We start from the raw sequence: 13,220 nt of genomic DNA, 5'->3' as shown, positions 1-13,220 counted from the left end.
CACAACCGACAGCTCAAACATTCAGTATTTTAAAGCAGCATTATGCAGCTTTGCCGATTTCTTAGCTGTTTTCTCGCTTTTTGCTTGCAGGTTTCTCTATAGAGCTCCCCCTACAGCTTCGGAATACAACACTGTCGTCAAAACTCGTTGGCGACTCTCCCCCCTCCCATCTTCTCCCACTGGTCATGTGCATTTGTTTTCAAAGAAGCCGGCGAACAAACAGAGACATGTCCACTGAGGTATGTATGATACACAGAAGGCTAGCACATAAATGTTTAGATAGTATATGTGTGCAGTGCCGTAAAGCAATTCGTTATATCGCGAGACCTGATATCACGCGATACTTCTGATGCTGAGGCCGGCGGCCCGACGGCCCAAAGTTGCAAGGGTGGTTTTTCATCTCACAGGCATTAGGAGGGTGCAAGACGACCACCATTCAACCCGAAAACAGTCATATAACTATTCCAATGACTCCAAAGCTGTTCGGTTAAGATAAAAAAGTTACTTAGTTCACCTTTAAATTTCTTTATTACCTTTAATTACTAAATGGTTTAGTCCAAGTGGGAGGGGCTTATCCTTTTAAAGAGGGCCTCTCAGTGTTGAAAGGAGCTCATAGAGTGAGTTGGTTTGAGTTGGTTGCTCAGTTTTTGGGTCAATTTATTGGCATAGCCAAAATCTTTGTTTGCAGTTAACTTTGAACAGTTAATTTATTTATTTATTTATTTTTCTTTTGGATTTTCACTGTAAATATCATTTGCACTCTACTGGAAAGTCTTTATTTTTCACTTTTTGGGAATAAACACTGAACTTTTGACTTCATCAGCACAGCACATCACTTCATTTTTTATTTTTTATTTTTTTACGCCTCCATCGGCCGGTATATTTAGAGCAGTGGTGCTGCAACTGCTTGAACATTTTTGGGGCCTCTTTGTGGCACAGTTGGTACACCCCTGTCTCTGTTACAGACACGTTTATTGCATCCTGGAACTGATATTTACAAACGCTGAAAGTCATGAAACACAAATGTCATTAACAAACACTAGACAGTGGTGAAGACTTTTCAGTGTAGTTATGGCAACACAAGAGAAACAACAATAGAAAAGATTACAACAATAAAAACATTTTTCAGATAAAACAAATATGGCCTTTTTATTTTGGTTAATAAAAAGAGATTCATACATACAAACCCCCCTCCCCATACAAAAAAAAATGATGTACAGGTAATAGCCTCAGGTGTAAGTTTGTGTGAATGTGTTGGAAGAAGTTTGTGATCAGATACATTGCCAAACCATACAGAGTTCATAAACTAAGCTCACATAGTTGGATTTTTGCTCATTTTAATGTTTTGGTAATATGTTTCATGTAATACCACAGGTGTCAAATTGGCAGACGAGCAGATCTCTGTGAAACGGGTCGCAATGGTTTTATCAGCCTAAAACATGTGAGAATATTTTCCCTACAGAGCTCCACACGCAGTTTCTCGCTGATCTATGTCTGTGTGGTGCAGGCGAGTGTTTTGATGATTTTCTGTCACATACACACTTTAGTTTGGACCTTCAGTGACTGGAAATGAAAAGAGAGCGTCACGTCACCTCCGTAACGCAGTTATGGTCGAGGTTGGTTATCTATCAGACTGACGAGTTTGTGATTGTGAGATCCGCCTAAAAGAACGGCTGGAGAGAGACTCTCTAAGCAACATAGATTCCTAATGAACGAGTAAAATATAAAGTAAAGAGTTAAATAGAATAATCAAATGTATTGCTTAACTATTATATAAATGACCAATAACCAATTGGCATTCTAACCTAAATTCGAGGTCATAATAAAATGGAGTCGGATAAAAGTTTAATTGGAATTAAATTACTTTGCCATGCTGAAAAGACAGTAAAATGCAGTAACCTTCACCTGCTTATCGGAAACTGTCGGTGGACCGATTGGGCAGGCCTTACAAAGTGGAGCTGCGATATCAAGGTCCCGCCCACACTCATACACACACCCCCTCAGAAATGGTTAATACAAATAGTTAGGGAAAGTTAGGAATTTTTTTTGCCAATCTGCAAAAAAAATTCTTACCAATAGCTTTTTTTACCATGTGTTCCTATAGGTGTCTAGTAATACCTCCCAATTTATCCACGGCCAAATCCTCTGGGAAACGCCTGGAGAGGCAATCAAATTTGGGGTGCCCAGACGGCCTGGGTAAAAATAATGATTTTTTTTTGTTGTTTTTTTAATATTACCCTTTGAGATGTCTAACTAGGGGGTTTTAGGGGTGCCGAATCTATCCCAGCCATTAGTTTTGAGTAAAAATGACTTTACAAAAAAAAAAAAAAAAAGACCGCATAAAATGGTTTTATTGAACAATTACAAAACAAAACGTACTAAATCGGTTTAAGGCGAGACACTACAGGTGAATAGAGTCAAATTTTTAACTAGCAGATATCACCATGAAACTTTCCCAGTTGATTACCTATATTAAGATGAGAAAAAAATGTATTACAAGTTTTCTGTAATTTAATGTTTAAATATGCAAATTAGGCAATATCTAATTAAATATGCACTAATTTGCATATATTTTAAAAAACGAAATCTGAGTATTGGATAAAGCCAGGTTAAAAATTATTTTTTCATTGTGTTCACATATTAGATGGGGAAAAAATTACTGAGGGATTTATGGATATCTACTTTTGTTATCCTGTAAATCCGAAAATACTGTCAATAGCCTTAAAAAAATGATTTTCGCCATGTTTTTTGGAATAAAATGTTATATAAATCCGGCTAGGAATAATATATTTACAAATACCTCTGTATATGTCTTCATAATATAACTAGGTACAAGACTGGGAAGTTTGGTGTATATAGGTGCTACTGAAGTGGAGATTTCTATGGAAGCCCGTTTCCGCCACATTGAGTAAAAAAATAAAGATTCTTTAAGTCATAATAATGAGAAACTTTCTCATAATTATGACTTAACATCTCGTAATAATGAGAAACTTTCTCGTAATAATGAGAAACTTTCTCGTAATAATGACTTAACATCTCGTAATAATGAGAAACTTTCTCGTAATAATGACTTAACATCTCGTAATAATGAGAAACTTTCTCGTAATAATGAGAAACTTTCTCATAATTATGACTTAACATCTCGTAATAATGAGAAACTTTCTCGTAATAATGACTTAACATCTCGTAATAATGAGAAACTTTCTCATAATAATGACTTAACATCTCGTAATAATGAGAAACTTTCTCGTAATAATGAGAAACTTTCTCGTAATAATGACTTAACATCTCGTAATAATGAGAAACTTTCTCGTAATAATGACTTAACATCTCGTAATAATGAGAAACTTTCTCATAATTATGACTTAACATCTCGTAATAATGAGAAACTTTCTCGTAATAATGACTTAACATCTCGTAATAATGAGAAACTTTCTCATAATTATGACTTAACATCTCGTAATAATGAGAAACTTTCTCGTAATAATGACTTAACATCTCGTAATAATGAGAAACTTTCTCATAATAATGACTTAACATCTCGTAATAATGAGAAACTTTCTCGTAATAATGAGAAACTTTCTCATAATAATGACTTATTTTCTCGCACTTCTACGCATGCGCAAAGCAGCGAAGCAGAAGGGCGTGCCACACTAGCGACATCCGCTGGTCAAAGCCGTGTAAATGCATCACAGCAAACTTGGCACGCTCTGCAGTGAATAACATTAAAGATAAATGATCAGTATATGAGACAGGCTTCCATACTAGATAGTCTTTTATTCATTTGTAATATTCATTTGTATTTTTGTGTATGAACAAGCAGCAATACAAGGGTGATCCATGGATTTCAAATAGACGGAGGAATGATAAGACAGCACACCTTTCCAAATCTGTTTAAGAACACTTCATCTGGAAATCTGTGTAAGGGTCAGTTCATACAGAACGCGCTTTTGCATTGCTTTTCTAGGCAAACGCGCACTAGACGGACGTTGCGCTCGCTCTTCTGCAGCGTCTTGCGCATGACACGGCGTTCTAAATTGAAAAGAAGTTCAGCTTTTAAAAACACGTCTCGACCTTGCGTTTTCCCCCATTCCACTGCCCACTTATGTTTAAATGTCCCCAAAGTCATAAACATCTTAAAGGTGATTTCTGTATTGATATCTTCCAGATGAACCTGCACATCAAATATCCTAGAAGCATCTGCAAAATACGTGTTATATTAACACACATATGTGTTACACTTAAACTTGACGAATAAATGTAATATTCCAACTTTAATCTGATAGTTTTGTAAATTCATGTTTACAATTTCCATCGGTGTGCACAAGCAGGCGTCCTTCGTTACCATGGTAACCGTCCTGCTTCTGCATTCCACTTTCACACCTTATCGTGCGCATGGAAAAGTATGGAAGATAGGCCTACTGATGATGTTATTTAATGATACTACAGATTGCACTTAGTAGATCAAACTGACTTTAATGAAAACAACTGTTTTGCAGAGCGTGCCAAGTTTGCTGTGATGCATTTACACGGCTTTGACCAGCGGATGTCGCTAGTGTGGCACGCCCTTCTGCTCCGCTGCTTTGCGCATGCGTAGAAGTGCGAGAAAATAAGTCATTATTACGAGAAAGTTTCTCATTATTACGAGATGTTAAGTCATTATTTCGAGAAAGTTTCTCATTATTACGAGATGTTAAGTCATTATTATGAGAAAGTTTCTCATTATTACGAGATGTTAAGTCATTATTATGAGAAAGTTTCTCATTATTACGAGATGTTAAGTCATTATTTCGAGAAAGTTTCTCATTATTACGAGATGTTTAAGTCATAATTACGAGAAAGTTTCTCATTATTATGAGATGTTAAGTCATTATTACGAGAAAGTTTCTCATTATTATGATAAAGTTTCTCATTATTACGAGATGTTAAGTCATTATGAGAAAGTTTCTCATTATTACGAGATGTTTAAGTCATAATTACGAGAAAGTTTCTCATTATTATGAGATGTTAAGTCATTATTATGAGAAAGTTTCTCATTATTACGAGATGTTTAAGTCATAATTACGAGAAAGTTTCTCATTATTATGAGATGTTAAGTCATTATTACGAGAAAGTTTCTCATTATTATGAGAAAGTTTCTCATTATTATGAGATGTTAAGTCATTATTATGAGAAAGTTTCTCATTATTATGACTTAAAGAATCTTTTTTTTTTACTCAACGTGGCGGAAACGGGCTTCCATAGATTTCGGACTTGGAGTATGAGAGAAAAGTATGGAAGCCCGTTTCCGCCACGTTGAGTAAAAAAAAAAAGATTCTTTAAGTCATAATAATGAGAAACTTTCTCATAATAATGACTTAACATCTCATAATAATGACTTAACATCTCATAATAATGAGAAACTTTCTCATAATAATGAGAAACTTTCTCATAATAATGACTTAACATCTCGTAATAATGAGAAACTTTCTTGTAATAATGAGAAACTTTCTCGTAATAATGACTTAACATCTCGTAATAATGAGAAACTTTCTCGAAATAATGACTTAACATCTCGTAATAATGAGAAACTTTCTCATAATAATGACTTAACATCTCGTAATAATGAGAAGCTTTCTTGTAATAATGAGAAACTTTCTCGTAATAATGACTTAACATCTCGTAATAATGAGAAACTTTCTCGAAATAATGACTTAACATCTCGTAATAATGAGAAACTTTCTCATAATAATGACTTAACATCTCGTAATAATGAGAAACTTTCTCATAATAATGACTTAACATCTCGTAATAATGAGAAACTTTCTCATAATAATGACTTAACATCTCGTAATAATGAGAAACTTTCTCGTAATAATGAGAAACTTTCTCGAAATAATGACTTAACATCTCATAATAATGAGAAACTTTCTCGAAATAATGACTTAACATCTCGTAATAATGAGAAACTTTCTCGAAATAATGACTTAACATCTCATAATAATGAGAAACTTTCTCGTAATAATGACTTATTTTCTCGCACTTCTGCGCATGCGCAAAGCAGTGGAGCAGAAGGGCGTGCCGCACTAGCGACATCCGCTGGTCAAAGCCGTGTAAATGCATCACAGCAAACTTGGCACGCTCTGCAAAACAGTTGTTTTCATTAAAATCAGTGTGATCTACTAAGTGCAATCTGTAGTATCATTAAATAACATCATCAGTAGGCCTATATCTTCCATACTTTTCCATGCGCACGATAAGGTGTGAAAGTGGAATGCAGAAGCAGGACGGTTACCATGGTAACGAAGGACGCCTGCTTGTGCAAACCGATGGAAATTGTTACATGAATTAAAAAAACTATCAGATTAAAGTTGGAATATTACATTTATTCGTCAAGTTTAAGTGTAACATCTTCATAAAATATATGGGTATGTGTGTTAATATAACACGTATTTTGCAGATGCTAGGATATTTGATGTGCAGGTTCATCTGGAAGATATCAATACAGAAATCACCTTTAAGATGTTTATGGGACATTTACACATAAGTGGGCAGTGGAATGGGGGGAAACGCAAGGTCGAGACGTGTTTTTAAAAGCTGAACTTCTTTTCAATTAAGCGCCGCGTTTTTGGAACGCCGTGTCATGCGCGAGACGCTGCAGAAGAGCGAGCATATGCATATAAGTCCGTCTAGTGCGCGTATGCTTAGAAAAGCAATGAAAAAGCGCGTTCTGTATGAACTGACCCTTACACAGATTTCCAGATGAAGTGTTCTTAAACAGATTTGGAAAGGTGTGCTGTCTTATCATTCCTCCATCTATTTGAAATCTATGGATCACCCTTGTGTTGCTGCTTGTTCATAGGGCCTACACAAAAATACAAATGAATATTACAAATGAATAAAAGACTATCTAGCTATGGAAGCCGTCTCGTATACTGATCATTTATCATTAATGTTATTCACTGCAGAGCGTGCCAAGTTTGCTGTGATGCATTTACACGGCTTTAACCAGGGGATGTCGCTATAGCGTGGCACGCCTTTCTGCTCCGCTGCTTTGCGCATGCGTAGAAGTGCGAGAAAATAAGTCATTATTACGAGAAAGTTTCTCATTATTATGAGATGTTAAGTCATTATTATGAGAAAGTTTCTCATTATTACGAGATGTTAAGTCATTATTATGAGAAAGTTTCTCATTATTACGAGATGTTAAGTCATTATTACGAGAAAGTTTCTCATTATTACGAGATGTTAAGTCATTATTACGAGAAAGTTTCTCATTATTACGAGATGTTAAGTCATTATTACGAGAAAGTTTCTCATTATTACGAGATGTTAAGTCATTATTACGAGAAAGTTTCTCATTATTACGAGATGTTAAGTCATTATTACGAGAAAGTTTCTCATTATTACGAGATGTTAAGTCATTATTACGAGAAAGTTTCTCATTATTACGAGATGTTAAGTCATTATTTCGAGAAAGTTTCTCATTATTACGAGATGTTAAGTCATTATTATGAGAAAGTTTCTCATTATCATGAGATGTTAAGTCATTATTATGAGAAACTTTCTCATTATTATGACTTAAAGAATCTTTTTTTTTTACTCAACGTGGCGGAAACGGGCTTCCATAGAAAAGTCATTTGAGAAAATGGGCTTTAAAGATTTATCATCAGCCAATGAGATTGCACAAAAAATAAAGTGTAGTAAAATAAAGACCTAAATGTGTATTTCGGACTTTTTTTCACCACAAGTCTGAAAGAAGACATGTTATTGAAGACAAATATCCAAAAATCTCAAAATTGACCAGTAAAAAAAACACGATGTTTTTGCCTGCCGTGTCTCGCCTTAAAATTTAACAAACCTCATCCAACTCCCCTACATCTCACTCACGCGTGTTATCATCTGGCTGGTTGATGTTCTGGCAAGAGTTACCATGACAGTTCCCACAAACAGAAATACGCTTGACGCCTTGCTTTTTACAGCAGCACCTGAGAGTGTATTTTTCTACACTTTGTCTGTTTGCTTCTGTAGATTTCTCACAAATTCAACAAAAGTTGGCGTTCTTAATCAACATGCTGCTCCGCGATCTCTGCTGTCACCCTGTCATCACACACACCGCTGGAAAGCTCTCTCTCTCCTGTACAATGCTGTCGGATCCAAATATGGTCATTTCCTTTTTATCAGCAACCAATCGTGAAAGTAAAAGGGCTGAATGCGCAATCTCATTGGCTGATGATAAATCTTTAAAACCCATTTTCTCAAAATGACTTTTCTCTCATACTCCAAGTCTGAAATCTCCACTTCAGTAGCACCTATATACACCAAACTTCCCAGTCTTGTACCTAGTTATATTATGAAGACATATACAGAGGTATTTGTAAATATATTATTCCTAGCCGGATTTATATAACATTTTATTCCAAAAAACAAGGCGAAAATCATTTTTTTAAGGCTATTGACAGTATTTTCGGATTTACAGGATAACAAAAGTAGATATCCATAAATCCCTCAGTAATTTTTTTCCCATCTAATATGTGAACACAATGAAAAAATAATTTTTAACCTGGCTTTATCCAATACTCAGATTTAGTTTTTTTTAAATATATGCAAATTAGCGCATATTTAATTAGATATTGCCTAATTTGCATATTTAAACATTAAATTACAGAAAACTTGTAATACATTTTTTTCTCATCTTAATATAGGTAATCAACTGGGAAAGTTTCATGGTGATATCTGCTAGTTAAACATTTGACTCTATTCACCTGTACTGTCTCGCCTTAAACCGATTTAGTAAGTTTTGTTTTGTAATTGTTCAATAAAACCATTTTATGTGGTCATTTTCTTTTTGTAAAGTCATTTTACTCAAAACTAATGGCTGGGATAGATTCGGCACCCCTAAAAACCCCTAGTTAGACATCTCAAAAGGTAATATTAAAAAAAAACAAAAAAAAAACATTATTTTTACCCAGGCCGTCTGGGCACCCCAACTTTGATTGCCTCTCCAGGCTTTTCCCCGAGGATTTGGCCGTGGATAAATTGGGAGGTGTTACTAGACACCTATAGGAACACATGGTAAAAAAAGCTATTGGTAAGAATTTTTTTTGCAGATTGGCAAAACAAATTCCTAACTTTCCCTAACTAAAAGTTTACTGCAGAACAACTCGTTGAGTCAGTGTAAAATAAACAGTTATGGAGATGTAGAAATTAAAGTTAAAGCTCCAATCTCCTCCTGAAAATTCCACCATAAACTCCTCAGTGACTTCGTTTAGTGAAGCTGTCAATCACAACTGTCAGTCATGAGGTCACATTCCCATTTTTATAGCATCAAATTAACTAATACCAAACTTATTTAAAAAAACGAACACATTAACTTACATCAACGTGATAAAAACTACCTAAAATGACAGAAAACCAGAGGGGCGATCGAGACACTTTGGCTTCACTTTTCAGCACTTGTGCAGCACGCTTGGTGTAGACGGCTGCTCCCAGTGCTACTGCGGCACGGAGCCGGGATCCGGAATGGCTGTGTACAGGGGCCACTGCGAGGGGTCCATGTAGGAGAAGGCAGAGTAGAGGCTGGAGGTTTGGCTGCCGTTGTACGAGTCAGACACATGGTGCTCAGAGTATAGACCCCTTTTCAGTTGGTAAACATGGTGACGTATTTGTGTGGGCGGGGCTTAGCTGGAGGCAGAACGATGCCTCTGGCCGCTTCACTAACGCTAGTGTGCAAGTTTTGTTAGCTTGTTTTTTTAACAATGACTGGAGAAAATCCGATTTTATCTTAATTTGCAAGGTCACTCACTGTCCAGGGCTGCGATTGTTATTTGCAAAAGTTAATTTTAACGGACATCCCAGATTGGCAGACCCGTACACGCTCAGTCAATGGATGGACGATCTGACAGGATTAACGTTAACACTGCCTCCGGCTGAGTGGCCTGACTTCTACACCGACCCGATAGAGAAACCGAGGGTAAAGAGAAACTGAGGGCATATACATATTATTTAGATGCATATAACTGTACTAAATGGTCACGTACAAGACTTGTGTGGTAGCCTACGATCCGCAGTTCTGCCTAGCCAGCGCCACGGCCAGACAGAAGACGACAATGTAAAGAGTGACATTACGGTGCAATTTTAACGATGTGAATATTTTTTAGAAATAAAAATTCCAGATATGCTGCAGCATATTCATTTTTTAACTATGTATTTGATTACACTTTCTTACCAGGTTCTTCAAAAAGTCCAATCACAATCAGTCAAAACAATGTATATAATCATAGATGATTTACAAATAAATCACAATCATTTAGAAAACATTATGCGATAAAATTTCAAATTGTAGCCTGTACTCCGTCGATTCTTGCACCCAACAACACAACAAGATGACATTTAATAATAATAATAATAATTTAAGCTCCTTATTATGTAGCCGAATCTGTGCTGGTTTGTATTGGCCGCATCCAGTTTTTCCTTTGTTTTGCCTCCAGCTAACACCGTGACGTAATTGTGACGTCGGTGCAAAAGGGGTCTATTCTGCAAACTGCAGGTGTGACGCAGGCGAGGGAAAGGTGGAGCTGTAGTGCTCAGCTGTTTGTGTGACGAAGTAGTGCGTCTCGGTCTTAATCTGCGTTTTCCCACTGTCTGAGACCAAGTGCTGCAGGGACGGCAGTGCCTGGCGAATGTGCCAGTCGGGCAGTCGAGGGACCACTAGTGGCCACTAGAGAGTTGGAGATGCCGTAAGCATACGGCAAAGCTGAAGACATGGTGCTTGCGCCACCTGACGCCTGCAGGTACTGGTCTAACTCATTTACGTCGAATAGCTCCATGTTGGCCATTATATCATGGCTGATCTTACCAATGTCCACGTTACCAAAGGTGGTGTAGACAGGCTGCTCCCAGTGCGACTGCGGCATGGAGCCGGGATCCAGGACTGGCCTCTGTGACGAGCCCATGTAAGAGAAGGCGGAGTAGAGGCCGGAGGTCTGGCTTCCGTCTGCTTCCTGCCCCAAAACCCTCCTGGATTTTCCCTCCTGCAGTTCCTTCTTAGAAGTGGTAGGAGGCCTGTGACTCTTACCTGAAACAACAAATGGAAGAGATTGAATGTAGTGTCTGTGCGTGTGTGTGTGAGTGAGTGAGTGTGTGTGTGCATGAGTGTGGGTGTATGTGCATGAGTGTGTGTTGATAGGTAGATGAGTTTGTTAGTTTAAATTTCACACAGACACGCTCACTAACTCTCTCTCACTCACACACACACACACACACACACACACACACACACACACACACACACACACACACACACACACACACACAAACTGTTGACCTAGGTCGGGGGTACAATAATACAACAATAATACATTTGTAGTACATTCTTATTTTTTGTGCTAAAGAAAAATGTAAAAATTATACACTATAAATACACTAATAAAAAGTATATTTTTACTTAAGTAGTACTTAAGTGTAATTGCGAAAGTATACTAAATAACATTGATATTTTAAATGTATTTTTAGTGCATAGAAATAAGATATACTATTGAAAAAATACACAGAAGTGTTTTATTAGTGTATTTCTTACAAGTAAATTTTTAACGCATTAAAAATAGTTCATTGTTAGTGCACATTTAGATAGCTATCATAAGTTTAAATTAAATTGATTTTACTTAAAATATATTCAAAATGTAATAGTCAAAAATTAAATTTTCCCAAAAGTGCTATTTAAGTACACTTTATAAAAAAAAACTAAATATTACTAATTCTTTATTATTCAAATATTTTTATTGGGTTTTGAATTGTAAACACTTATAAAACAATTAACAAGTCCCCATACAACAACCCCAACATACACAATAATAAATAACTAACCAAAAAAAAAAACTTTTATTAATAATAATAATAATAATAATAAAAAATAATAAAAAAAATAAAAAAAATAAAAAAGATAAACTGACATGTTACAGAGTTACAGAGCCTGTGAATCAATTATGTTCCAGTGTTTCCAGCAGGAAATTGTAAGTTAAAATAATCCAGAAATGGCTGCCAGACCGTATAAAATCTCTGAGTTGAACCCCTGATTGTGTGTTTCATCTTCTCAAGTTTCAAGTGTGCCATTACATCCTCAACCCAGCGCCTGTGTGTGGGAGGCATATCTGACTTCCAGTTGCGCAAAATAAGACGTCTGGCCAATAGAGATGAAAACGCAATGGCGTCTGATTGTGCACCAGATATTGCCATCCCAGCAGGGGTCACACCAAATATTGCGCTTTCAGGAGCAGGGCTTATCTCTTTGTCACAAATGTAAGAAAAAGTGTCAAAAATTAAAGACCAAAACTGTATTAACTTTGGGCAAGCCCAGAACATATGATAGAGGGTAGCCAGAGCCTGACGGGATCGGGAGCAAGTCGGGTCGACATCTGGGTATATCCTGGCAAGCTTACTCCGGAGCACCTTAAATTGAAGCAAACCATGTCTGATACAAATCGAAGTTGAATGTATTCTCTTAATTGCGCTTTGCCAGGAGTCGTCTGGCAATCTAAATCCTAGTTCCTCCTCCCATCCTGCTCTAATATGACTAAGTGACGGCGAGGCAATCATCTGAATATCCTCATATAATCTACTCACTCCTCTTCTTTGATTTAGATCCCCCTCCAACCACTCCTCTTTCCAGTTATTTGACGAGAGTAACGGAAAGGTAGGGAAATGTTTCCGAACAAAGACACGCACCTGCTGATACCTAAAATAATGCGAACTGGGGATATTATGCTCATTTACCAGCTGCTCAAATGACATGAACACACCATCCTTAAAAAGATCCTTCACCCGTTTCAGACCATTCCTGAACCATGACTTAAATACTGTATCCATGAGTGAGGGTGGAAAGAGTGCGTTGGCCGAGATTGGGAGAGAGGACATAGCCTGTCTATGTTTGAAGTGGGTCCTGAATCGGGACCATATTCGAAGTGAGCCACTCACAATAAGATTATTTGTAAGGCGCTGCTTACTGAGTGGCAAACATACTAAACATACAAACATACTAAAGAAGAGGGTAGGGACACCGGATGAGCGGAATGTTGTTCCATTTAAACCCATACAGGTCCACCCCCCTCGTAAAACGCAGAAACCCAGTATGTTAATTTATAAATATTAGCTGCCCAGTAATATTGTAAAAAATTTGGTAGTGCCAAGCCTCCTGTCTCTTTCTGTTTCTCCAGATGTGACCTCCTTATTCGTGGGATGGTCTT

This window comes from Squalius cephalus (assembly GCF_949319135.1).
Source record: "Squalius cephalus genome assembly, contig: scaffold_54, whole genome shotgun sequence".
Taxonomy (NCBI): domain Eukaryota; kingdom Metazoa; phylum Chordata; class Actinopteri; order Cypriniformes; family Leuciscidae; genus Squalius; species Squalius cephalus.
The sequence above is the reverse complement of the archived record's forward strand: the minus strand, read 5'-3'. Positions refer to the sequence as shown.